This window comes from Dendropsophus ebraccatus, chromosome 6 (assembly GCF_027789765.1).
Source record: "Dendropsophus ebraccatus isolate aDenEbr1 chromosome 6, aDenEbr1.pat, whole genome shotgun sequence".
Lineage (NCBI taxonomy): Eukaryota > Metazoa > Chordata > Amphibia > Anura > Hylidae > Dendropsophus > Dendropsophus ebraccatus.
Window position 1 is genome coordinate 143,320,860 of NC_091459.1, and position 25,835 is coordinate 143,346,694.

General features: G+C 41.7%; 1 long non-coding RNA gene across 2 annotated transcripts in view; it reads left to right on the top strand.

The window, feature by feature from the left end:
* LOC138794503 (uncharacterized) overlaps positions 1-23,622 on the top strand; it is a 54,338-nt gene extending 30,716 nt beyond the window's left edge. The window contains exons 4-5 of one of the 2 annotated variants that reach the window (XR_011363458.1): positions 21,803-21,931; positions 23,412-23,622. This is a non-coding gene — a long non-coding RNA (uncharacterized lncRNA). The remainder of the gene's footprint in view (positions 1-21,802; positions 21,932-23,411) is intronic. The other variant, XR_011363459.1, reaches the window with a different exon arrangement.
* The last annotated feature ends 2,213 nt before the right edge of the window (positions 23,623-25,835 follow it).

The window sequence follows — 25,835 nt, forward strand, 5'->3', positions numbered from 1 at the left end:
TGTTATAGAAAGTTCGCGCGTAGGATCCCCACCCCTCCAACTGCTGAAAGGAAAGAGAATATCCGGTCTCCATAAAACTTTATTTCCCGTACACTCACACTTATGGTTACCGGCTCATGAACATGGCTCCATCAATATTAGGGGGTTAGTCATAGGTTAATATAACCTGTATCCGCACATATGTCGTCTTTAGTATTGTCAATGTGGGGAAGTGGCAGTCTCCATTTTATTGTTGCGACCCGCCCATTTGTCCAAGGCTGTTATTAGTTTGGAGGCGATAAACCAAGTACATGTAGGTGAAACCTGCAGATTTATTAGGACTATCAAACCAAAATTGAGGTTTTATTGCCTCGGTCAAAACAATGGCCCCCAGTGCTTAGATACTTCCAGGACTTAGGTCAGGGCAGAAGAGTGGAACCAATCAGCAGGGAAACCATACAAGCTTGTCAAATTGTAGAAGCATAAGGTAACTTATCATAGATATCCTTAGCACATGAGAGCAGTGGTCGAGAAGGGAGTAATAGTTTTGTAGGGTGACTTAACGTAAAAACAACAACAGGACGCAGAATTCTACAATACACTGGAGAAGCTTTCAAAATCAAATGCTAAAACCAGCAAAGACAGACTGAACAAGAAAGAAGCACATGACAGTAGAGCATTGAAGGAGAAGTTCATCTAAATTTTTATAAAAGTATTGTATTGCCCCCCAAAAGTTATAGAAATCACCACTATACACTTATTACGGGAAATGCTTATAAAGTGCTTTTTTCCCTGCACTTACTACTGCATCAAGGCTTCACTTCCTAGATAACATGGTGATGTCACTTCCTGAATAACATGGTGATGTCACTTCCTGGATAACATGGTGATTTCACTTCCTGGATCAAATGATGACGTCACTTCCTGGATAACATGGTGATGTCCTTTCCTGGACAAGATGGTGATGTCACTTCCTGGATAACAGTGATGGCACGTCCTGAATAACATTTTGATGTCACTTCCTGGATAACATGGTGATGTCACTTCCTGGATAACATGGTGATGTCACTTCCTGAATAACATGGTGATGTCACGACCAGAGCTGTGCGGGCTGTGGCTGCGGGAGAGGATGATGGCAGGGGGATGCTCAGTGTCCCTCCAGTGCTCTGTGTCCCTCAATGTCCCCCTGCCATTATCCTCTCCAGCAGCCACAGCCCGCACAGCTCTGGGAGTCAGGTCGTGTCATCACCATGTTATCCAGGAAGTGACATCACCATGTTATCCAGGAAGTGACATCACCATGTTATCCAGGAAGTGACATCACCATATTATCCAGGAAGTACCGGCATGTTATCCAGGAAGTGATATCACCATATTATCCAGGCAGTACTCGGCTAGGTCACAGAACGGCCGGTCTCATACACCGTGTGAACATGGCCTTAAAGTGTACCTGTCATTATAAAAATCTTTTGACATGACAAAAACACGGATCAAATCTACGAAAACTAGTACTGTTCATATTTTAGGGATACAGAAATGGATGCAACTTTCCACAGATCACACAGAAAAAATAGCGGCTTTGCAGGCCAGAAAAATCACTGAATGCGTGAAAGAGGCCTGATACAGTAATATAATGGGATGCGGCGTAACATATTACATTCAGCATTTTATAAACAGAGAACATGGCTATAAGCCTTGAGAGACGTGAAGGTGGGTATAGAGGGAGCAACCGGCTACAAACCCTCGAGCTGTATAGACATGTCACATCCTCATATGTTCCAGTATTGTGATGGCACAAAACAAACACTGTTCCAGAACATTCCAGAACAATCTTCTCAACATGTGCAGCAATGAAAATATCCGGGAAAACAACAGATTTCATATAGCCCATTGTGAGTGTCGTCTTTGTGTGAGGCCCCAGTGTTTTTTGTTTTTTTTTACAGGCGGCTTTCAGTCTATTAACGCTCTACTTCCACGTTTGTGTCACGAACATTGACAATTACATTCTTGCATTTCGGTTTTCGTATGATAATGGCCCATCACTTTGAGAAGCAGGAAATGAAAAAAGATAAAAGGATGGTTCCCCTTCAATGACTTCCGACAAATAATGTTTCGGGAGAGAAGAAATATGCGGCGGCGCGCTTTGTATCCACTTCCTCCGACGTTCGCGTTTATGCAAGAATGTGCTTTGATTTTGTCACTTGTTTTTTCTCTATTAGACGCGTAACATAATAACGGTTTGGTACAAAATGAACATAAATCTGTCAATTTCAATGTCCCCCGACAGAGCCGCCAAGTCAAAGTGCACATGGGAGCACAGCGCCATGGTCATTGGGCCAATATTAGCCGACCATCTGTATGGAGGAAGCAGACTCTTAGGTTGTATGTAACTAGCGGGCACCAATGCCATAGAAGTACAGGTCCTGGCAGTTGTCAAGACAATGGGATACAGTTTTTTTTTAAATCTGAGGCCTTTCCTTTGCATGATGGGAATTGTAGTTTTGCAAAGCAGGAGGACCGTGAGTTTGGCCCCCCTGTAGTTAAGGGAAAAACTAAAGAGGAGAAAAAGAAAAGGGATGTACAGGAGCCCTATTAAAGGTCTAGGACCCCCCCTGGGCTTTTGGCAAGGCCTAGTTTATAGGTGAGACACCTCAGGTTGCCTTCACCCATTAGATTAGTCATTGTAGAGGATGGAAACAGTGAGATCCACAAGCGTCCAAGTCAACCAATGAGAAACCCTTTTAGTAAAGTATAGCCCATTGATTTATTCTGACCACAACCTACAGTGCCCGTTGCCATGTTGGAATTAAAGGGGAACTCTCAGCAGAATACACAAATCTAACTTGCTGATGTGTCCCTATTGCACAAGAGACGCCAAGGAGAAAGATATGTCGCTTACCTTCCTCCTCGGGGCCATTTTGGTGCAGTTATTCATGCTCTCCATTGTCCGGTGAGACCATTAGAGGCACTGAAGCACCCATAGCAGCGAACCGGCCTGCCCCATTCATTATCATTAGAAAGGGTCCAGCCAGATCAACGTAGTGCTCCTAATGGTCTCACTTGATGATGGAGCAAACTACTAACTAGGCCAGAACAGTTTTTTTTTCCCCTAGAAATAGTGCCACACCTAAGTGTAGGTCGCATCTGGTATTGCAGCTTAGCTCCACTGCAGTACCATACCTCGCCACAGGGGTGGCGCTGTTTCTGTAAGAAAGCAACAATGTTTAATCTTATACAACCCCATCAAGGAGATAAAATAGGACCGCGAATAAGAGCGAATCACGGACATAAAACAATGTAGTGTCTAAGCAGATCAGCCCCCTCCGATATCCTTCAGGCTTCAGATCTTCTGTACGTGATCAACCACATACGAAATCTTCAGTATCGCTGCGATTAATAACGTTTTATAGGACACTCCGTTGCCAAGGGCAGCGCCATTGTTTATTCTTCGTTGTTCTTTTCATAAAATGTCATCCGTATCCGATAGTTAAATCTTCCTGTCAGTATAAACCCTTTATAAAGTCGCACATGCAGAGGACCATAGCTAAAAACTATCTCCAACAACAACAAAAAGCATACATCAAAATGTCAGATGTAATTTCTTTCAGCAGTAATCCATTTACCAGGGTTTGTGTCTCCAGGTAGTGGATATCAAGTCAGCTGAAAGATGATAATATTCCAGAAATACAGGAATACTAAGAGCTGAGAGACGTGACGGCGGCGGCGGCGGCAATGTGTGTCAGTGTCAGGAGTTATGTAACCGCCGGTGACAGATGGGTAATAAACTAAAGGAAATGATTTAAAGCCTCTGGGTATCTCCTCTCTACTAGCTGCACACGTACACTGGGATTAATATTACATTCTTTTGCAGATCCTATATGTATTATTTCCAAGCAGCTGCGAGCTGCTCTTCTCTTCAGGTTGCCTAGCAACCACATGACTTCCTGTCTCAGTGACCATCATTACGGTACATGTGTCTCTGTCTGCTGAAGTGGTCACAGGGAGTGTCTATCTGCTGTACGGACTGCCTCTGTATGATACAGATTCTATATGTATTATTTCCTGCTCTTCACTTCAGGTTGCCTAGCAACCACATGACTTCCTGTCTCAGTGACCATCATTACGGTACATGTGTGTCTGTCTGCTGAAGTGGTCACAGGGAGTGTCTATCTGCTGTACAGACTGCCTCTGTATGATACAGATTCTATATGTATTATTTCCTACTCTTCACTTCAGGTTGCCTAGCAACCGCATGACTTCCTGTCTCAGTGACCATCATTACGGTACATGTGTCTCTGTCTACTGAAGTGGTCACAGGGAGTGTCTATCTGCTGTACGGACTGCCTCTTTATGATACAGATTTCCTGCTCTTCACTTCAGGTTGCCTAGCAACCACATGACTTCCTGTCCCAGTGACCATTATTACGGTACATGTGTCTCTGTCTGCTGAAGTGGTCACAGGGAGTATCTACCTGACACTGTTAACCGATGAAATGAAGCGAGAGTAAGGGGTGGGTCTCAGTATCACTTTAAGGTGGCCATACACCATCAATAACTGACGCCCGAAAAATCGTTTTGCAATTGAGGAAATGGTTAAGGCTTATTTCTGCCAGCCCAAAGGAGTCGGGCGGTTATTTTCTGTCTATAATTAGTTGGTGGTCAGTCAGGAGAGCCCCATACACCTTAGGCCTAATTGCCGAATAAGCGAACGCTGACTGCTAAAGCGGCACCCACTTACTGAGCCTATTACATGGTTCGTTAGCGATGTCTGTGCAGACCTTGCCTTAAATGTAAAATAATAAACTTTGTAGATACCCCTCCACGGTCCCTGGTGTTCTTCTAGATTCTTCCACACTTCCCACGCTTGTTCAGTTTATGCTCCAGCCAGTCACTGGCCTCAGCAGTCTCTGCCAGCATATATAACCACTGAAGCCTGTGATTGGCTGCAGCATCAAGTGTCATTGCTGCAGGCAGGAAGCACCATAGTGACAGAAAATGTGGGGGTGGGTAAACTTTTTTCTCTTGCCTTATGGCAGTCCCAGTTCCATATTTGTGCATACAATCTTTGGAGTTGTAAAATGGCCAATATATCTCTTAAAATATGTTTACCTCTCCGCCGTCTCCTGTCCTACGTCATCTTCGTGTCCCTTGGTGAAAAATCCCGCCCCCACTTCTGAGGTGGACTCGTCTGAGAGTGACAGCCTGCTTAGCCAATCTCTGACTGAGACGGGACGGCTAAATGGGCTGTCAGTGCCAGATAAGTCTGTTTAGAAAGTGGAGACGTATTGTTCACCCAGGGGCCCGAAGACGGAGGGTGCAGAGAGGTGAGAATAGAATATGTTATGTTCTCCCCAAGGCCAGTAACATATTAAACCTTTAATTTTAGAAGAATACCCCTTTAATGTATCATAATTTACACTTGCACATCGGTATCTACTGTAGTGAAAAGCTTGAAGCTCTGAGCATGCGCCTCTGGATAAATTCAGTACAGCGGACATAAGGGGAATTTCAGATAAGAGTGCCTCTCTTGATAAGTCCCCCCCATGTGTAAACCATGGACCTACCCATATCTTCTTAAAGTGTACCTGTACAGGCGCTTTTAAGAAACTTTGTAATTGGGTTTATTAGCCAAAAAATGCATTTTTAGCATGAAAAAGCAGTTTGAAGCTCTCCCCCTATCTTCATTGTTCTCTATGGAGAGGGGAGGGGTGGAGAGTGACAACAAACAGGACAACAAAGAGTTAATGTACAGCTACATCACCGGGCTATCTCCTCTGACGTCAGCGCTGACCTCTTTGACCTCTGAATACCGGCTTTTACACAGTTCCCGCTGTGTAATCCTTTGTTCTCTGCTCTCTGCTGATGACTAATCTCCCCCTCCCCTCTCCATAGGTTACACAGACTGATGCAACAAGACATGATTTCCTGATAATGAGCAGTGAATTAGAGAGAGGAGGGGGGAGGGGGGCTGGGGAAAGTCTTTTTGAACGCAGATAATGGCAGATTTGCCTAATAAACCGAATTACAAAGTTTCTTAAAATAGCCTGGACTATTGATTTCTGCAAAAAAATAAAATAAAAATTATAAAAAAATACGACGGTGACACACCTACCCACCCCCTTTCATATACAGGCGATAGACACCACGTACAGGGCATTCACTATGTAGAATTTTATTTTCAGCATATAAATAAAATTTCAACATTGGGAAAATAAAAAGTTGCTTTTTATGACAGTTTCGTCAACTTTAAATGGCTCCCGATTCCCATAAGACAAAAGGCGACCCATAAAGTAGTCTCCAGAAATGACACCATTATAGCCCGTTCTAGCGGGAGCGCCGTCACCTCGCACAATCCATCCAGCAGGCAGAATGGCAGCCCCAGCCGCCGCCACAGGGATATATTTTATGTACACAGCCCTGAAGAGATTAAATAAATCCCATTTATCTGGATGTAGTTGTAGATTTGCTTTTTATTTATCTCTTTTTAGCGGGAGGAGAGATTGTTTTACGCTTTTCTATCGGCACCTCTCACAGACGCTTCTTAAGTTTATGTTTTTATGCTCAGAGTAGAAATGTTAATTCCACCTAGAGTCGGAAATTCAATTTATCCAGTTTCCTATTGTTGCAAAAAAAATATATGTTTGGAGGAGACGTCTCTAAGAAAATTACAGATTTTTTATGTTTTTTTATGATTTTTTTTTTGCTTTTTTTAGGCAATGCAATTGTCTAAATAGCTTTTCCTCGCAGAGACGGGAAGAAATGATGTTTTGAACTGAGGAGATTAAATTTGAAAACACGGCAAATTAATATTTTGTTTGTGATGGGTAATGTATCTCTTATCCCAGAGGTCCCGACGAGACTGTACAATAACGTAGACGGAATCTCACATCTGCGAGCAGCGGGAAGCCGATAACATAGCTAGGATTGGGAAATGTGCGTTCACTCTAGAATTTGAGTGCAACTTTAGTGATGACCGATCCCAGTGGGTTTTGAAACCATCCCACAAACGAGACTAGAATTTCTAATGATTATGGCCAGGTTTTATCAGATTAAAGGGGTACTCCAGCGAAAATCTTTTTCTTTCAAATTAAATGGTGCCAGAAAGTTATACAGATTTGTAATTTACTTCTTTTTAAAAATTTCAAGTCTTCCAGTACATATCAACTGCTGTATGTCCTGCAGGAAGTGGTATATTCTTTCCAGTCTGACCGGGTAGAGAGGGGTAACAGCTATGGAGAGATTACCTCCACAGTCCTGTCCCCTGATGCAAGCCCCAGCCTGAAGTGGATCTGCTATGATTTGGAAGGTGAGGGAAACTTCCTGGGTCAGAGTACAGGGCTGTAGACCCCGCTATGCAAAGAAATTGAGATCCCTTAAAACTGTGCTTTTCGTTTTAAATTCCACCCCATAAATTACCCTTTTTTCTGGTTTTTCAACAATTAAAAGTACGACTTTCTTTCTACGACCTTTGTTGATGGAAAATGAAAATCTTTATGAATCTTAGGAGAGGAGAGAAAAAAAACTACTTGATGGGGATAAAATAATCAAAAAGTTACACAATAAACTAAAAGTAAACATTTATAGTCGTCACTTTCTGGATTTATAGAACAAAAATACAAAAAAGGCAATGTTATAATAATGAAATGTAAGGTGACACGTGTGTGGAACAAATTAAGTTTCATCCATATAACCTCTGCTTGTTCTCCAGCCATGATGGAGTCTTAGAGGGACGTCCATATTTGCCGTCATTTATTTGTAATAAGGAAGGGCGATTACATCAGCACAGACGGCAGGCAGAGTGTATTTATTGTGTGGCCGACTCATTGGAATAATTGGGAACAGGCTCGGCTGAACTTGTTGAGAGGTTAATGGTCCCCCTTCACCTCCTGAATATATTCTAGCGCCCCATGTGATGGGCGTTAAGCGGGGATTTAATCTTTTACAATGTTCTAATTGATATAATGGCACCCGCACAGTAAATACACCATGTTACATCTTACACTCAGATTAAAACCACCTACAGAATTCATTAGAACCGAGGAACAGCCGCAGACCCCGCTCTCCGGAGACGCTAAATGAGAGTCACACCTAGAGAAACATCACAATACTGTGATTAACTCAAATTGGGAATGAGATACAATTAAGAGAAATCCTTCTGTGTAAGTAGGGAGGTAAATATTATTTATGTTCAGCAAATTCATCTTCCCCTTGAGTTGATTCCATTGTGTTTAAAGTGATTGTCCACAATTAGAGAAAAAAAAATTAGATAAAATAAAAGTTATTAGTTAAAAATAAAAGTTAAAACAAAACCTTAAAAGGGTTTTCCGGAGGCGATTTTACATATATATATATATATATACACTCACCGGCCACTTTATTAGGTACACCTGTCCTACTGCACGTTACCACTTAATTTCTAATCAGCCAATTACATGGCGGCAAGACAATCTCCTGCAGTTCAAACCGAGCATCAGTATGGGGAAGAAAGGTGATTTGAGTGCCTTTGAACGTGGCATGGTTGTTGGTGCCAGAAGGGCTGGTCTGAGTATTTCAGAAACTGCTGATCTACTGGGATTTTCACGCACAACCATCTCTAGGGTTTACAGAGAATGGTCCGAAAAAGAAAAAACATCCAGTGAGCGGCAGTTCTGTGGGCGGAAATGCCTTATTGATGCCAGAGGTCAGAGGAGAATGGGCAGACTGGTTCCAGCTGATAGAAAGGCAACAGTGACTCAAATAGCCAACCGTTACAACCAAGGTAGGCAGAAGAGCATCTCTGAACGCACAGTACGGCCAACTCTGAGGCAGATGGGCTACAGCAGCAGAAGACCACACCGGGGGCCACTCCGCTCAGCTAAGAACAGGAAACTGAGGCTACAATTTGCACAATCACATCGAAATTGGACAGTAGAAGATTGGAAAAACGTTGCCTGATCTGATGAGTCTCGATTTCTGCTGCGACATTCGGATGGTAGGGTCAGAATTTGGCGTCAACAACATGAAAGCATGGATCCATCCTGCCTTGTATCAGCGGTTCAGGCTGGTGGTGGTGTCATGGTGTGGGGAATATTTTCTTGGCACTCTTTGGGCCCCTTGGTACCAATTGAGCATCGTTGCAACGCCACAGCCTACCTGAGTATTGTTGCTGACCATGTCCATCCCTTTATGACCACAATGGACCCAACATCTGATGGCTACTTTCAGCAGGATAATGCGCCATGTCATAAAGCTAGAATCATCTCAGACTGGTTTCTTGAACATGACAATGAGTTCACTGTACTCCAATGGCCTCCACAGTCACCAGATCTCAATCCAATAAAGCATCTTTGTGGTGGAACGGGAGATTGGCATCATGGATGTGCAGCCGACAAATCTGCGGCAACTGTGTGATGCCATCATGTCAATATGGACCAAAATCTCTGAGGAAGCTTCCAGCACCTTGTTGTATCTATGCCACCAAGAATTGAGGCAGTTCTGAAGGCAAAAGGGGGTCCAACCGGTTACTAGCATGGTGTACCTAATAAAGTGGCCGGTGAGTGTATATGTATATATATATATATATATATATATATAGAGAGAGAGAGAGAGAGAGAGAGAGAGATAGATATATATGTATATATAGCTAGGGGTGGTTTAAAGTAAAAATGAAGGGATACTCACCTTCCCCTGATCACTCACTGCTACGATTCCAGCAGCTCCTAGTCCCTGCTTCCTTTTTTTGGTTCCTGTGACCCACAGATATTGCCCACCCAGTCACTGAGCACCCCTGAACACATCACAGGATCCATGAAGAAGCAGTAATGAGTGGGAAGAATCTGGAGCTGTTGGAGTGGCAACTAAAGGAGATTGGGGGAGGTGAGTATTAGAAAAAAAAAAATCTTTTTTGTAAGTTAAAACAAACTCTTAAAAGGGTTATTTTTAATATGGCTGGGGTGGTTTAAAGTAAAAATTATGTGATACTCACCTCCCCCTGATCACCCATTGCTACAATTCCAGCAGCTCCCACTCCCAGCTTTCTTTCCTATGTTCCTGTGATCCACAGAAATTTCCCACCCAGTCACTGAGCACCCCTCAGTCCCCCTCAACACATCACAGGAACCATGAAGAAGCAGTGATGAGTTAGAGGAATCTGGAGCTGGGAGGTGAGTATTACTCTTTTTTTTTCTTCTCATTTTTGCAATATATATATATATATATATATATATATATATATATATAAATAAAATTTTCCCCAGACAGCCTCTTTAAGTTCTTGAAAAAGGTAAAGTGTAAATGCCTGCCAGAAGCAAAGGGAAAGAAAATGAGCAGTGACAGTGATATGTTAGCTAAGAATTCAATTATTTTATACTCTAACAGGAGAGATGAAGAAAACACAATCTTGGCAATGATCTGTAGGCATCGCTACCATTACGCTTCAAGCTAAAATATTCCACTTGACTCAGAAATAAATACTAAAAATCCAAAGAATATGGAGATGTTTTGTATTAGACGATATGCACTAATGCTGTTTGCTGTATGGGTAATTTAAAGGGAATTTGTCTAATGCCCCATCTGCCCCCTGTTCGATAGATGCTTGTATGTATGTAGATTTTTCAAATTAACCAGTGCCAGAAAGTTATATAGATTTATAATTCCAGTACTTATCAACTGCTGTATGTCCTGCTGGTAGTGGTGCATTCTTTCCAGTTTGACACAGTGCTCTCTGCTGCCACCTCTGTCCATGTCAGGAACTGTCCAGAGCAGCAGCAAATCCTTATAGAAAACCTCTGCTGCTCTGGACAGTTCCTGACATGGACAGAGGTGGCAGCAGAGAGCGCTGTGTCAGACTGAAAAGAATACACCACTTCCTGCAGGACATACAGCAGCTGATAAGTACTAGAAGGCTTGAGATTTTTTAAAGAGAAGTAAATTACAAATCTGTATAACTTTGAAAACAATTTCTGGTAGATTTTTTAGGAGTTTCTTCAAACAAAGCAGACAACGCCTTTGAGTCAATTCCTTGGCAACCTTGACACGGCTGAGGAATAATTAGGGAATATGTTTATCATTTTCCATACCAGTCCATGGAGTGATATCTCGGAGGGTTCCTTCGGCACATGACTTTTTGTCTGTTTACTCTATGGTGACGTTATAGCAAACAAAGTTATAGATCTGATTTTGTCCTTGACAGAGAGAAAATTGCCGACAAACCCTGTGTTATATGTTTGCTTTGCCTTAGTGTGATGTTTCATTACATAGCATTATGGCGGTCCGGGAGAAAGTAAATACTGCCGTCCGGGTACCGATCAATATGTTTTATTACATCTCATTGTATCAGAAAATGTTCTTGTTTCGGAAAATGTTCTTGTTTCCGTTTATCATGGATAGAATTATCTTAAACTGTATCTTACTAGTGAGTTTAAAGATGATTACAGTGCACCTGTCTTGGTGTACAGTGACCCGATCGGCGTGAAATCTATTCTGCTGCCGGAAGTTTGGGTATCCGTGGATATAACTATGCCGGGTCGGCCTATTGGATTAGAATGGAGTACGGACTTGACATAGTAGTATTCATGAATACCCGAATTTCTACCGTTAAAATGGATTTCAAACCGATTGAGTCAACGTACATCATAACCGGTACATGGCCATGAACATTGGTCAAATTCACCAATATCACCAAGAACATTGACCAAACATCTCATTGTTTTTAGGTGTTCCAACTTTTCCTTGATGGCAGATATCACGAGAGAGAATGATCAGGCATGTTGGATTTCAATATATCCAATCATTTGTTCTCATACTATCCCTATGGGAAGGGGTAAACTGCAGCCGGACAGCTGTAGTAGTGCCGGCTTATCCTTCCTAGAACAACAGGGTCAGGCAGTAAAAATCCATCATGCCCAACCCTTTCCTCTACCTACATCATCCGTTGGTTGGGAGTCGGGAGTCCCCCCATACACCTTATACAGTCCTCCGAACCCACCGGTGGTGGACAGTAAATATTTTTTGAAAAACACATAGGCAATCAGATGGAGGGAAGTTGTTTGAAATGATATTTAAAGGGGTTGTCCAGGATAAAATGATATTCAGCTATGCTACCAGGGCTGTGGAAGACATATTAGTAAGGTATACTTACCTGTCCTGCTCCTTCACAGCTGCTGGATCCTGGGCCTCCCACTCTCTGCTGATTTCAAAACATCTGGTCCTGCTCCCACCGGAAATGAAAAATCAGCACAAACTCTATACTATGTATGCCAAGATTCTGTTTCCAGACAGTGGCGGAGAGCGGGGGGCCAAGGACCCAGCAGCTGCGGCAGAGTGGGACAGGTAAGTATACCTCACTGACATAACTTAATATCATTTTATACCGGACAACCCCTTTAAGTGCATTTAGGTTTCCTTTTTCTCCTACACTTTGAATACTTGATTATTAATGCCAACGCTTAAGAAAACAACACGTCCAATGCTCTGTGTTTAGTTTGTACAATAACAGTTAACATAGTCACCGAGTTACAAAGGAACAAATTTTTTTCATCAGGGGTGTTTTTCTTTTTTTGCAGTTTGATGTGATAAATATAAGTTTTAATGTAATTACAATTGTAGGGATAAAAATATATCTCCCATACAGTATGTTCCCTCGGCTGATTACAGGAAAATGACTATTATCTTAATGGAAGAGCTAAGTGCTTTAGGTGCTTCACAAAACATTTCACCATAGAGACTGCCTGCTATTATTGCCTGCAAAAGTTGTTCAACAATAATTGCTATCCTTATGGATCATGATTGCAATGTTTTAGCTCACAATGAAAGCCATGCTGTAGGCTGTCAGAGACAAGAAATACGGGTTTTTACGCTATATTCAAAGGTTACACCACCAATGCCTCGGATGGAGATCACAAAGTTACAGAAAAAAATAATATATTGTGTATAGTAATAATACATAGTAATATATATACATACTGTCTAATGATTCTGCAAGTGACACGATGGCTCAGTAGGGAATTGGGCCACTTGTATATATATTGGTTCTTCCTAGTACTTACCAGACACCATGCATGGGACTGACGGGTCCATTGATTTTGTTGATTAGGACTCATCACGCGGCTCCATTATTGCTGTGTGCAAGGTAGAAAACGTTTTTAGAATATTGTCAGAATGTTCACAAAAAGATTCTTCACCTGATGTCATCAATAAGGTACGGGCAATTTGAATTAATTTAAAGTGAATGTACCAGTTGAAGTAGTGTAAATTTTCTCCTGGTGGCGCGGTCTGTTTTTTAAAACGCTGCCTGGTTCCGGTTTCTTAAGGGATACCGGCCAGTTCTATGGACTTGAGACGGCCCCGATTCAGTGTTATGTTATGCCCTCCCCACAGTGATGCGCCTCCATTAGAATCAAGTCTGGCCAGGTCATCGAGTGGAGGAGATATCACACTGGGGGCCCCTCAAGTGTATAGAGCGTGCCAGGCAATGTTTTGAAAAATGGACCGCTCCAATGGCATCCATGTGCCGGTGCCAACCAAGTAGTGAAATTTTTTTTTAGCATTACTTCAACTGGTACGTTCGCTTTAACAGCCAATATTGGCTACAATCTGTATGGCTGTGTTTATGAAAATATTGAAGATTGCTTGTTCAACCGTCAACTTCTTTTTATCTAATGTCTATGATCTGCTATATTAGTGGCTTAGAAGACAATGTGTAGTCATGTCTTTTTAATGTTTATTCTCACATAGTCTCCCATGCTAATAGTAAAGGTCAATTGCTTGCCGCCTGCCCTTGACCATATTGCCTGGACTTTGACTACGTTTATTGGATTGTGATTTTGTACTTTTGCTGCCCGATTGTTGTGACACGGACTGTTGACTATTCTTCATTGTGTTTTGTCTGTCTGTCTTGTCTTTGTGTCCAACCTAGACAGTGCAGGGACCGCCGCCCAGTTGCTCGCCGCCATCTTAGGGCGGATTGTGGCAAATAGGTAGAGGACAGTGGGAGGGGCTGAGCTTAGGGCTCACTGTCTTGTCTTGTCCTGTTGTCCGGTTCCTAACAATATGAGGTCGTGTAGAACAACCACCAACAAATGATATCGGTGGTGATGGGGGCGGCCATGATTTTCTTTGTAATCCGTGCTCTCGCTGTGTCTTACTCCTTCCCATAGAGAATATAGGAACGCCTCGTTTCTGTATATGGGGGGATGGGTGGTGAGCGAGAAACAACTGTTTGCCTGGCGGGTATAGAAGGTGTATGGGGGGCGATGTGGCTAATATGGCAACAACACCCATTCAGCTATAAAACCAATAGACTATGTGACTGTTCCTACAACAAGAACCATTCTCCGAGTCTCATACAATACCTCTAAGTGAGCCAAATAATATGGATCTATTGCTATAACTATAATCAAGAACGAAAGCAAATCAACTCTTTTCTATCCCTCCTGGATAAGATTAATGGACTAAAAACTAAGCAGGTTATTACGGTAAGTGTTTGAGTGTTTTTCTTTAGTTTTTCATTAGCTCTTTGCCCTCTCACAATGGAAGGTAACAAGGAATGTTGACTAGCTTGCGGAATATTATCATCAACCAATATGAAGTGTCCCATGATTAACTGTATTATACTGAACGATGAATTATGGCGGCTTATAATAATCTCCCTGCGGAGGCTCCGGGCTCATACATCTATGTGCGCAGGGATCTGACTCTGACATTTCATAACATGGAAGCTGAAGAAGTCAATCCGCACCTGCTATAGGGACTTCCGATTTAACCTCAGAAGTGAGTTCTACCCTAAAGGTTAATTAACAATGGAGGGAGGTTTGGTCCTGCTCTAACCTTTAGCTGTACATGAGCGTGTTCATCCACATTAGTCATATTAATTATATCCCAAAGCCGCAAATGGAGAACATGCACATACAACCGTATAGAGGATTAGACTAAGAGAGTGCCTGGGCTGAGAATAAAAGTATTACATGTGTTATGTTTTATAGCCTTTGCTCTCCTCATTCCAATGCTGTTTTTATTTTTTGCTATGCCCTCCCATGTTCCTAAAATATAGAGACTTTACTACATGGTTAACTACCTCTATTAGGCTATGTTCACATTATGTTTAAACGCATCCATTGCATAGCAGCTCCAACCGAGGAGGCGTCCTGCTCCAAGAAGAATGGTCTGGCTGGATCCGGATGTAACAGAACAGGTGCAGAAGCAAAAGCCGATTTTAATTTAGAAAAGGCTTTCTCAGCTTTGGTGGACCATTGCCTGGGATCAGCCCCCTTTTTGGTAAGAGCCACAATCGGCACAACCAAGGTAGAGAAATGGGGAATAAACTGCTAATAATTTGCAAACCCCAGGAACCTTTGTATGGTTGGAAGTCCAACAGAGCGTGGCTACTGAAGTACTGCTGAGAGCTTCTATCTGCATGCCATGGTTGGAAACAATGTACCCAAGGAATGGAAGGCTGGACTGATGGAATACTTACTTTTCCAACTTGGCGTACACACGGTTGACCCTTAACCATCGCAACACTTGGCGTACTTGTCCGACATGGGTCTGCAGATCAGAGGTATAGATCAGGATATTGTTATAAATACACAATGACGTAGACGTAGAGTAGGTCCCGGAATATATAGTTAACGAACTTCTGGAAGACTGCTGGGGCGTTGCACAAGCCAAAAGGCATGACCAGATACTCTAAGTGCCTTTCGTTGGTGTTGAAGTCTTCCATTCGTCGCTCTCTCAAATCCTGATCAAGTTGTAGGCCCCCCTGAGATCCAGCTTTGTGAAAATTCGGGTTCCCTGGAGACAGACAAATAACTCTAAAATCAAAGGCAAGGGCACCTTATTAAAGCCCCTGTAATCGATACAAGGAAGGAGGGACCCATCTTCCTTCTGAACAAAGAAGAATCCTGTGCCTGCTGGAGAGGTGGACTTATGGATGAAACCCTTTTGCCCCCGAAAGGAGGTCAATGGGGCAATTGTAAGTGTCAGCCTCCTTTTCAGGGAAGACATATTGGCGGAAGGCCGGACAACGGCTTGGAGCGAATCTGTCGGCGAAAAAGGAGGCCGGATCTGAGGGGTCTTTAGATAGCAGTTGAGGCAATCTGGACCCCAACACAAGATCTCCCCGGCCCCTAGTCTAAATTGGGGGCATGGAGTTGCAGCCAAGGAAGACCCAACAGGATGTCAGATGAGGAGCTGGACAGAACGTAGAAGGCGATTCTCTCAGAATGCAGCTCCCCCCAATGGGAGAGTAACGGTTCAATCTGGTACTCAATGCTTTCACTGAAAGACTTGCCAGTGACCGAGGAGATGGGCATTGGCCTGGGAAGTTGAACCACTGAAAGTTGCCACTTCTGGACTTCACCTACCAGACCTGGGACACTGGGGACAGACTAAAGTGGTCGGGGCTGGCACACTAGAGACACAGATTCTGCTCCCGACGGCGAGTTCGTTCCTCTGATGACAGACAAACTCTCTCCACCTGCATTGGCTCCTCCGATACTGGCAAAACTCAGGAGCGGGCGGCCTCTAGAAAGCTGGGGCCAAATGGAAAGCATGGCAAGGACCATGTAACAGGTGTTCTTGACGAAGCTCTTTCCCTCACTCAAAAAAACTGAAGTTGATTTAGGGATAAGGTGGATAAGGTCATTTAGCGAGGTTGGGAGGTCTCGGGGGGAAAGCATGTCCTTTAGACAACTGGAAAGGCCCTTCTTAAAGGTGACAACTAGGGCAGTGTTGTTCCAGTCTAGTTTGGTGGCCAAAGTGCGGAACTGTACTTCATACTCGCCAACAGAGGAGTTCCCCTGGTGTAGATTGAGTAACCGGATCCTCTCGGTCATACAATAGTGTTGCCCAAGCCAGGGCCTTCCCTGGCTAATGACAAATGCCACTTTGGAATGCTCAGTCGTGAACTGGTTGGCCAGGAGCTCGATGTGCATAGCGCATGAATTCTCTGCACATCTTGGGGTCTCCACCATACTTAGATGGGAGTGCAAGGCGTAAGTTCAGACCAAGAGGAGACATTTTAGGCGCCGAAGGTGGTGGGGTCGCTGGAGGAGCCTGTTGTGTTGGCGAACGTTGCTGTAAGGCAGCAGACAATTGCTGGATCTGCTGAGACTGCTGCTAGATTTGTTGAGACTGCTGGGCGACCACTCTAGTGATCTCACGGATATCAGCCACCACACCAGATTCCATGGTTGGAGCCTACTGCAAAGACTGGAATCGTGGATCCACTGTACCACCATTAGCGATGGCGTAAGCCACACCAGGGAGCGGAGTCTAAGGGTCCCTTGCTGCAGTAGGTGACCCCCAGGTCGCTATCCCTGGGTAGGCTTGCAAACAGCGGCAGGCGAGGTGCAGCTGGAGACAGGTGGGCAGGAACACAGCAGGATTCACAGCTGGGACCACAGGCGGCAGGAACCACGGGCAGGAACAACGAAGAGCTGGGACCACACACAAAGGAAAGCATGCAGAGGCTCCAACAGGGAAGATTAGCACAATGGACTTTTCAATTAAAGATAAAGGGCGATCAGTCCACCTGACCTAGAAAAGTGGACCGACAGCTGTCACTGCGCTGACGGGCCACCAAACAGCCAAATGACGGACGTAATTATTTATTTTCAAAAACAGAGAGGAAAAAAAAATTGTGAGAACATAGCCTCACTCTTGATTTTGATACAAAATATGGACAGAAATTCTGACCCAAATACTGTGTGTGAACATAGCCTTAATGTTTCCACTTAATAGCCCTGTGTCTATTGTCTGAACATTCAGCCAGCCAGTTAATGACTGTTCTATGGCTTTTAGGGTCAGGGTTGTCACATATACGCTAAATAGTCCCTTGTGTTTTCCAAGATAAAAATGAAGGCTAAAAATCACATAGACCCCCATGTAAAAAAACACACACAAAATATGATGTCTGTATTAGTGAGAATATCGCCTTCTTTCCAACCATCGACCATTACATCACCATATTACTCATACAAGTCCGTTGCCTTCGGAGTCGATGTGATAGGGATCCGTGCGTCTCCTGTATAATGTCACGGGGAGGGATTTGATTGTGTTTCATAAATAACGTGTCGCCCATTTCCTCTCTATACTTGCACTATTGGCAGCAGCTCTTTGTGATGTATAATCGTCTACAGATGGAGGAATGTAACAAATCTCCTATACTCAACCTCCTAAAGGGGAATCACCGAAGGATCTCAAAGAGATGAGGCGACCATCCCTGATAGTTATACATCCATGGGCCAGGACCCAGCTGTTACTGGCTGTAAGAACCCTTTAAAGGGGTTATTCAGAATTAGAAAAAAACAGCGCCAGCCCTGTCCTCAGGTTGTGTGTAGTATTACAATTCAGCTCTATTCACTTCAATAGAACTGAGCTGCAAAACTCCCACACCCAAACTGTGCACAGGAGTTGTTTTATTTCTATTATATTGTTATATTTCTATTTCTGTTCCTGTTCTTAAAAGGGGTATCCATGGGGGGGCGGTATAACAAGCTGATTAGTGTAGGGGAGGGGAGAGGGGACCCCACCGATCCTGAGAACAAGGTTAGAATTGTCCCTGGAGTGAATGGTGAAGAGTAAACCATGCCTGTCTGTCCGCTGCTCCATTCATTCTGTATGAGGCTACCAAGCGATGAAATGTTTGACTGCCCCATCAAAAAGGAATGCAGCGGTGTCATTGCGATGGGGCGAAAATTTAAGGGACTTTTAAAAGTCAAAAATCCTTTAAAATAAATATTATTTTCAGTGTCCATGTAGGTTCCACCCGTTGCTCCATTTTCTGTTTATGCCCAATACAGGGATGGTGAGCCTAATGGGAGCGGCCACAATCTATGTATGGCGGTGTAGAATATATTACTGCTATATATAAGCTATAGATGAGTAATGTGCTCGGCTTAGGAGGGTCCCTGTGCTCATATACTGGGTCTCTGGGACGCCCTTCCTCCAGATACAATGGAGCGAGGTGGTGGCGGTGGCACAGAGGTTAGCACCGGCCGGCTCACCACGTCGCGGTAACTTAGTAACAAGATAAATGTGCGTTCAATCTACACAATGTAATACTGGAAGGACAAAAGGTCAGAGCCTGGGTCGGCCTCGTAAAGATATTCTGACCTGTCGATGAAGACCGTGACGTGATGACAGCCAAGGTGTTGCCTGGTGATAAAGGACGGACACCGATCAATATCAATTTACCAAAATGAATGTTGTTAATAAATGGTTGACAAAAAATGTATATAGTGTCAGCTCATCGGGGAGATCAGTGTATACTATCACCTATAATCCCAGCAGGATATACTAGGAGTATGGATGGACAGCGGGGCGTAAATGTTACTATGTATATATACAACTAAATGATAGATAGATAGATAGATAGATAGATAGATAGGAGATAGATAGATGATAGATAGGAGATAGATAGATAGATAGATAGATAGATAGATAGATAGATAGATAGATAGGAGATAGATAGGAGATAAATAGATAGATAGATAGATAGATAGATAGATAGATAGATAGATAGATAGAAGATAGATAGATAGATAGGAGATAGATAGATAGATAGATAGATAGATAGATAGATAGGAGATAGATAGATAGGAGATAGATAGGAGATAGATAGATAGATAGATAGATAGATAGATAGATAGATAGAGAGATAGGAGATAGATAAATAGGAGATAGATAGATAGATAGATAGTAGATAGATAGATAGGAGATAGATAGATAGATAGATAGATAGATAGATAGATAGATAGATAGATAGGAGATAGATAGATAGATAGATAGATAGATAGATAGATAGATAGGAGATAGATAGATAGGAGATAGATAGATAGGAGATAGATAGATAGGAGATAGATAGATAGATAGGAGATAGATAGATAGATAGATAGATAGATAGATAGATAGATAGATAGATAGGAGATAGATAGATAGATAGATAGATAGTAGATAGATAGGAGATAGATAGATAGATAGATAGATAGATAGGAGATAGATAGATAGATAGATAGATAGATAGATAGATAGATAGATAGATAGGAGATAGATAGGAGATAGATAGATAGATAGATAGGAGATAGATAGATAGATAGATAGATAGATAGATAGATAGATAGATAGATAGATAGATAGGAGATAGATAGATAGATAGATAGGAGATAGATAGATAGATAGATAGATAGATAGATAGATAGATATGAGATAGATAGATAGATAGATAGGAGATAGATAGATAGATAGATAATAGATTTTTTTCTCACTAAAATTGTAGTGTCTATAATTCTTTATACAATTATTCCCATAGCATTGTGCAGGTGAAGGTCATAGTGAATGGCAGTTACAATCGAAATTCGATAGATGGAGGCGGCTGAGATGACATCAGATTGTCATGTAGTTTATTTTCATTGTTATAGGCCATAATGATCATGTGCTGACATTCTGCCGTTACTCTGCCGAAATATTATATAACATGTTTCCATGCTTAGTTTCTTAGATGGAGGAGACCAGTCTGGTTTAGAGTCTAAAAAATATTTGTTTGTTCGGTGGTCGGAGTAATTTCAGTGGTTTAAGGTCCGGGGTCTGGTATAAGATGTATTTATTATTATTATTATTATTATTATTATTATTATTATTATTATTATTAGGCATCTGGGATATGGGGTCTAATCTAGTATCTGATTACTTTTAGGGATCTGGTCTGGGGTCTCATTATGTTTAATGATCGGGGGTCTAAATTATTTGTGAGGTTCCGGTCTGGGGTCTTAGTGGCTAATGCTGCATTTACACGGAGAAATAATTTGCCCAATCGATCGTTTAACGATTTTGAAGCAACGATTCGGTTTTTATAACAATCAGCGTTTAGACAAAGTGAACAATCGTTTAAAAAATAGTTATTGCCATCGTTTTAAGATCGCTTAAGCCCATCTCACACATAGGGTGAATCTGTGAAAGACTGTTTACACGAAGCGATCTGCGACTTTTTAGCGAACGACCAACGACGATTTGAGAACATGTTGAAGGATAAAATGAACGATTGGCGGTTATCTATCCATGCTGTATATGGGCAGTCACCTGTCAATCAGCAGCTGGAGGGCGGGGGGAGGGGAAGGGCAAGAATCCTATTCTCCTGCATATTAGGAGAGCGGCTGAACAGAATGATGTAAGTAATACACCCATCTGTTCAGTATTTATATCACTAGTTTATGCCGCCCTCATTTAAGGTGGAATAAACCTATTGACAGATTCCCTTTATGGGACTGGGGTCTGATTAATCTTAGGCTGTGATTAACTTAAGTCCTGTTTTAAATTAGGGGTCTGATCTGGAGTCTGATTTAATTTAACTTAAAGAGGTTGTCCAGGCAAAACTGCTGTATGTCCTGCAGGAAGTGGTGGATTTTCAGTCTGACACAGTGCTCTCTGCTGCCACCTCTGTCCATGTCAGGAACTGTCCAGAGCAGGATTTCTATGGGGATTTGCTGCTGCTCTGGACAGTTCCTGACATGGACAGAGGTGACAGCAGAGAGCACTGTGTCAGACTGGAGATAATACACCACTTCCTGCAGGACAGACAGCAGATGATAAGTACTGGAAGATAGAGATTTTTTAAAAGAAGTAAATTACAAATTTCTGGCATTTTTTTCACCATTTGATTCGAAAGAAAAACTTTTTGGGTGAACAATCCCTTTAAGAGAAACAGAAACAATATATTTCTGGGTTCTGTAAGGAAATCGCATGTAATGCTTCAGATTCCACTATAAGCTGCAATGTAAGAAAGGAAGTAAGTGACAAATTATTTATGAACTACAATTAAAACGCCATTGATGCCATTGATATTATACAGGAGAGGATTTGGACCTTAATTCTATTTCCCATGAAGACAACAGACGGCGGCTGCCAGGAGTGATGGTGGAATGATGATAATGATGGCGGCTATTGGAAAGAACCCAGAGCCGTGTATTCTCATGGTCCGGTAAGCACAGACATTATAGAGCAAATATTTTAATCAACAATGAGCGGAGCTGGACGCGTGTCAAAATCCGACAGACAGACGTGTTTTGCAGGAGACGTGCTGGGTATTGTCAGGGAGCGTTGTTACATTAGCGCAGCATAAACATGAGGATACAGATTATGCTGAATCCTTGTGTAACTGCTATGGTCTGAAAGCAACAATGGATTTTAACATCATAGTCATTTGTATTATCAGGAGGCCTTAAACCGGTTTGGACAGGTGACCTTATTTATGTGCCATCTTGGTTTGGATCTATATGCTACAAAACATGTTCATGGTCTCTGTGACGGTCTCCATTTATCCTATTACTTCTTTTCTAAGCATATTTTATAAACAGAATTTTTTTTTTTAACAAATCGCCCCTAATCTGGAGATAAGACTGACTATTTTTTCTTTTTTTTTTTTTTTTTGTGGGCGGAGGGGGCTTTTTTATTATTATATTATTATTATTATTATTATTATTATTATTATTATTATTATTATTTCAGTGCATCTTCAATCCACCAATGATCTAAAAAATAAAACTCATAATGATTTGTGTATACAGTTTACATGCATGCATTCCATGTATTTCCATGACAACAGACTACAAACAAACCTTGTGTAGTCTGAAAGGAATGCTCATAGAACTTTTTTCCCCCGGACTTATTTTAGGTCAGCCTCCATTTTGAGGTGAAAATACGAGTGTAATTTGATAATTAAGGCCGTAAGTAAACAGCGCGATCATTATTTACGGCTGTAATTATGAAAGTTAAGCCGTATTTTTGCCTCAAAATGATGACTGTCCTAAAACATGTCCAGAAAAAGGTTATGGAAACATAGTCTGGACCTGACTTAATACTTCCTTCTCTCTGTCCTTTATTTCTTGTTAAACTGCTAAAGGTATATTAGTAAGAAGATGTAAACAGTGACTGTAGGATCAGACTACACAGGGTCTGCTTGTAGTCTGTAACCATGGTGACATATAGTCTATATTCTATCTCTCTCTCTCTATCCCCTATCTATCTATCTATCTCCTATCTATCTATCTATCTATCTATCTCCTATCTATCTATCTATCTATCTCCTATCTATCTATCTATCTCCTATCTATCTCCTATCTATCTATCTCCTATCTATCTATCTATCTATCTATCTATCTATCTCCTATCTATCTATCTATCTATCTATCTATCTATCTATCTATCTATCTATCTATCTCCTATCTATCTATCTATCTATCTCCTATCTATCTCCTATCTATCTATCTATCTATCTATCTATCTATCTATCTATCTATCTATCTCCTATCTATCTATCTATCTATCTATCTATCTATCTATCTATCTATCCATATATTTTTATTCCCCACTCCCTTTTTCTCTCCTTTCCTATCTCCATCTATTCTTTTAATAAATCCGGACTGTTTTATTGAACACATGAACCTTGTTTTTTTACACAGGAAAAATTGTTGTTGTTGTTATTTTAGTTGATCAGCATTTGGGAAGATAAGCTGAGAAATAAATCCATCTGATCGGGATTATTCGCCAGGCTCGGCTGTATTGATCCGGGTCCCTCCACATTAAAGCACCATTGAAGTTAATTAAGCAGCACTACTTGTTTCAATCAATGTTTTCGATCAATAGCCCTCAGCATATCCAATTGTCAATTTATGGTCAGAAATTTCTAATTAAATTCTATGACCCACAACACATATTGATGTATTTATTTTATACTCCATGTGTGAACTTCAATCATTCTTATTGTAATATTCTTTTTTATTCATAACATTTTTTTATTATTATTATTTTATTATTTTTTATCATTATAATTTTATAGCATAACCCTAATGCACTGATGGTTTAAAGTCTATTAGCGCTAAACCTTTAAAGTAAAAGTATTGATAGTAAATTACCTGCACTTTAAATCAAGTTTTCATATAAAATATATTTTTTACTAATTGATTTTTTTTGCCCAATTATTCCGATCAGCGGCCAGTTTTGGAGCGTTATAATTGGACGCTTCCTGTTCTATAGGAATCACTCTATAAACACAGATAGAATAGTGATATAAACTGATATATAAGGAGATCACAGCATCCACTATACACAATAGGTGAAGATCACAGCTCCCTTCCTCCACCCCCCTGTGCAATGACCTTTGCACAGGTCACAGAGCATGCTCACAGCACTTTCCAGTAGAAGTCTATTACAGTCTCCTGTGGTCCACATGACTGCTGTAAGGTAACGGCCGCTATAACCTTATACAGGAACAAATAGTAAATCTACAATCGGAAAAGCAGATTAGAAGAAACGATTATGTGTCAGCATCTGGTTTAAATTAAAAATAAAAAAAAATGGTGATATAATCCCTCTAAGAAAATGTCCATAAGGCAGAGCAGAAATTACAACCCCGATAAGTATGAAAGCATAAAAAATACTGACCCAATGGTCCTTACAGGGGTAGTTCACCAAAAAATGTTCTGGGGCCAGAAAGGGCCAGAGATTTGTAATTTATTTCTGTAAAGTCTTCCAGTACTTATCAGCTGCTGTATGTCCTGCAGGAAGTGATGTATTCTTTTCAGTCTGGAGAGCAGGAGAGGTTTTCTATGGGGATTTGCTGCTGCTCTGTGCAGTTCCTGACATGGACAGAGGTGGCAGCAGAGAGTACTGTGTCATAGTGAAGAGAATACACCACTTACTGTAGGACATACAGCAGCTAATAAGTACTGGAAGACTGGATATTCTTTAATAGAAGTAAATTACAAATCTCTGGCATTTGCTGAGACCAGATAAAATCTGTATAAGGCTAGTCTAGAAAAGACTTGACCTAAGCTGCGCCACACCCCTCTAGATGGTGCTGCACAGAGCAATGGACACAGCCTACCACTGTCCAAACAAAGAAACTAAAATAATGCTGACAAGATATATACACATGCATATATAAAATCACAGCTGCTCTGGCGCAACTCACCCTCTACTAGAGGTCAGGATCATATAGAACCAGATATAGTCCCCACATGCATTCAAGTCCTCAGTAGGTGTCGATGGCAGATCGTACTAAAAAAGGAGGAAAACTATAGATATCTTGCTGAGATAGTACAATCACTTATACCAGAGCTATAGTCAACGTACTAATCCATCAATCAAAGCTCACTAATGTATCTCGATATAAAACCCTGACCAGCGTAAGAAAACTAATGTCCTACCTGAGTATACAGAGTTGACATCATAGACATGCGGGGCAAGACGTGATGGTCCGCAGTGCGGACATATATAGTCTGTAATGCGGTCTAGTCCAGGCGGCGTAGTGTGATTGCACTGAAGTATCAGAGAACCATCTCCCGATCTGCAGTAATGGTGCGGAGTGAAAACTGTGGGCACGCTCCGGCCGGCAACGTGCACCACTTACTTCCGCCCTAAAGGTGAGCTTGTGACGTCACAAGCAAAAAAGTACGGAGGCCGTGGGTGACCACAAAAAACTCCAACGTCGTTTCGGAAATGCACAGATTTCCTTCGTCAGGGAGGAAAATCGAAGGAAAATGACGAAGGAAATCTGTGCATTTCCGAAACGACGTTGGAGTTTTTTGTGGTCACCCACGGCCTCTGTACTATCTCCTATCTATCTATCTATCTATCTATCTATCTATCTATCTCCTATCTATCTATCTATCTATCTATCTATCTATCTATCTCCTATCTATCTATCTATCTATCTCCTATCTATCTATCTATCTATCTATCTATCTATCTATCTATCTATCTATCTCCTATCTATCTATTTCCTATCTATCTATCTATCTATCTATCTATCTATCTATCTCCTATCTATCTATCTCCTATCTATCTATCTATCTATCTATCTATCTATCTATCTCCTATCTATC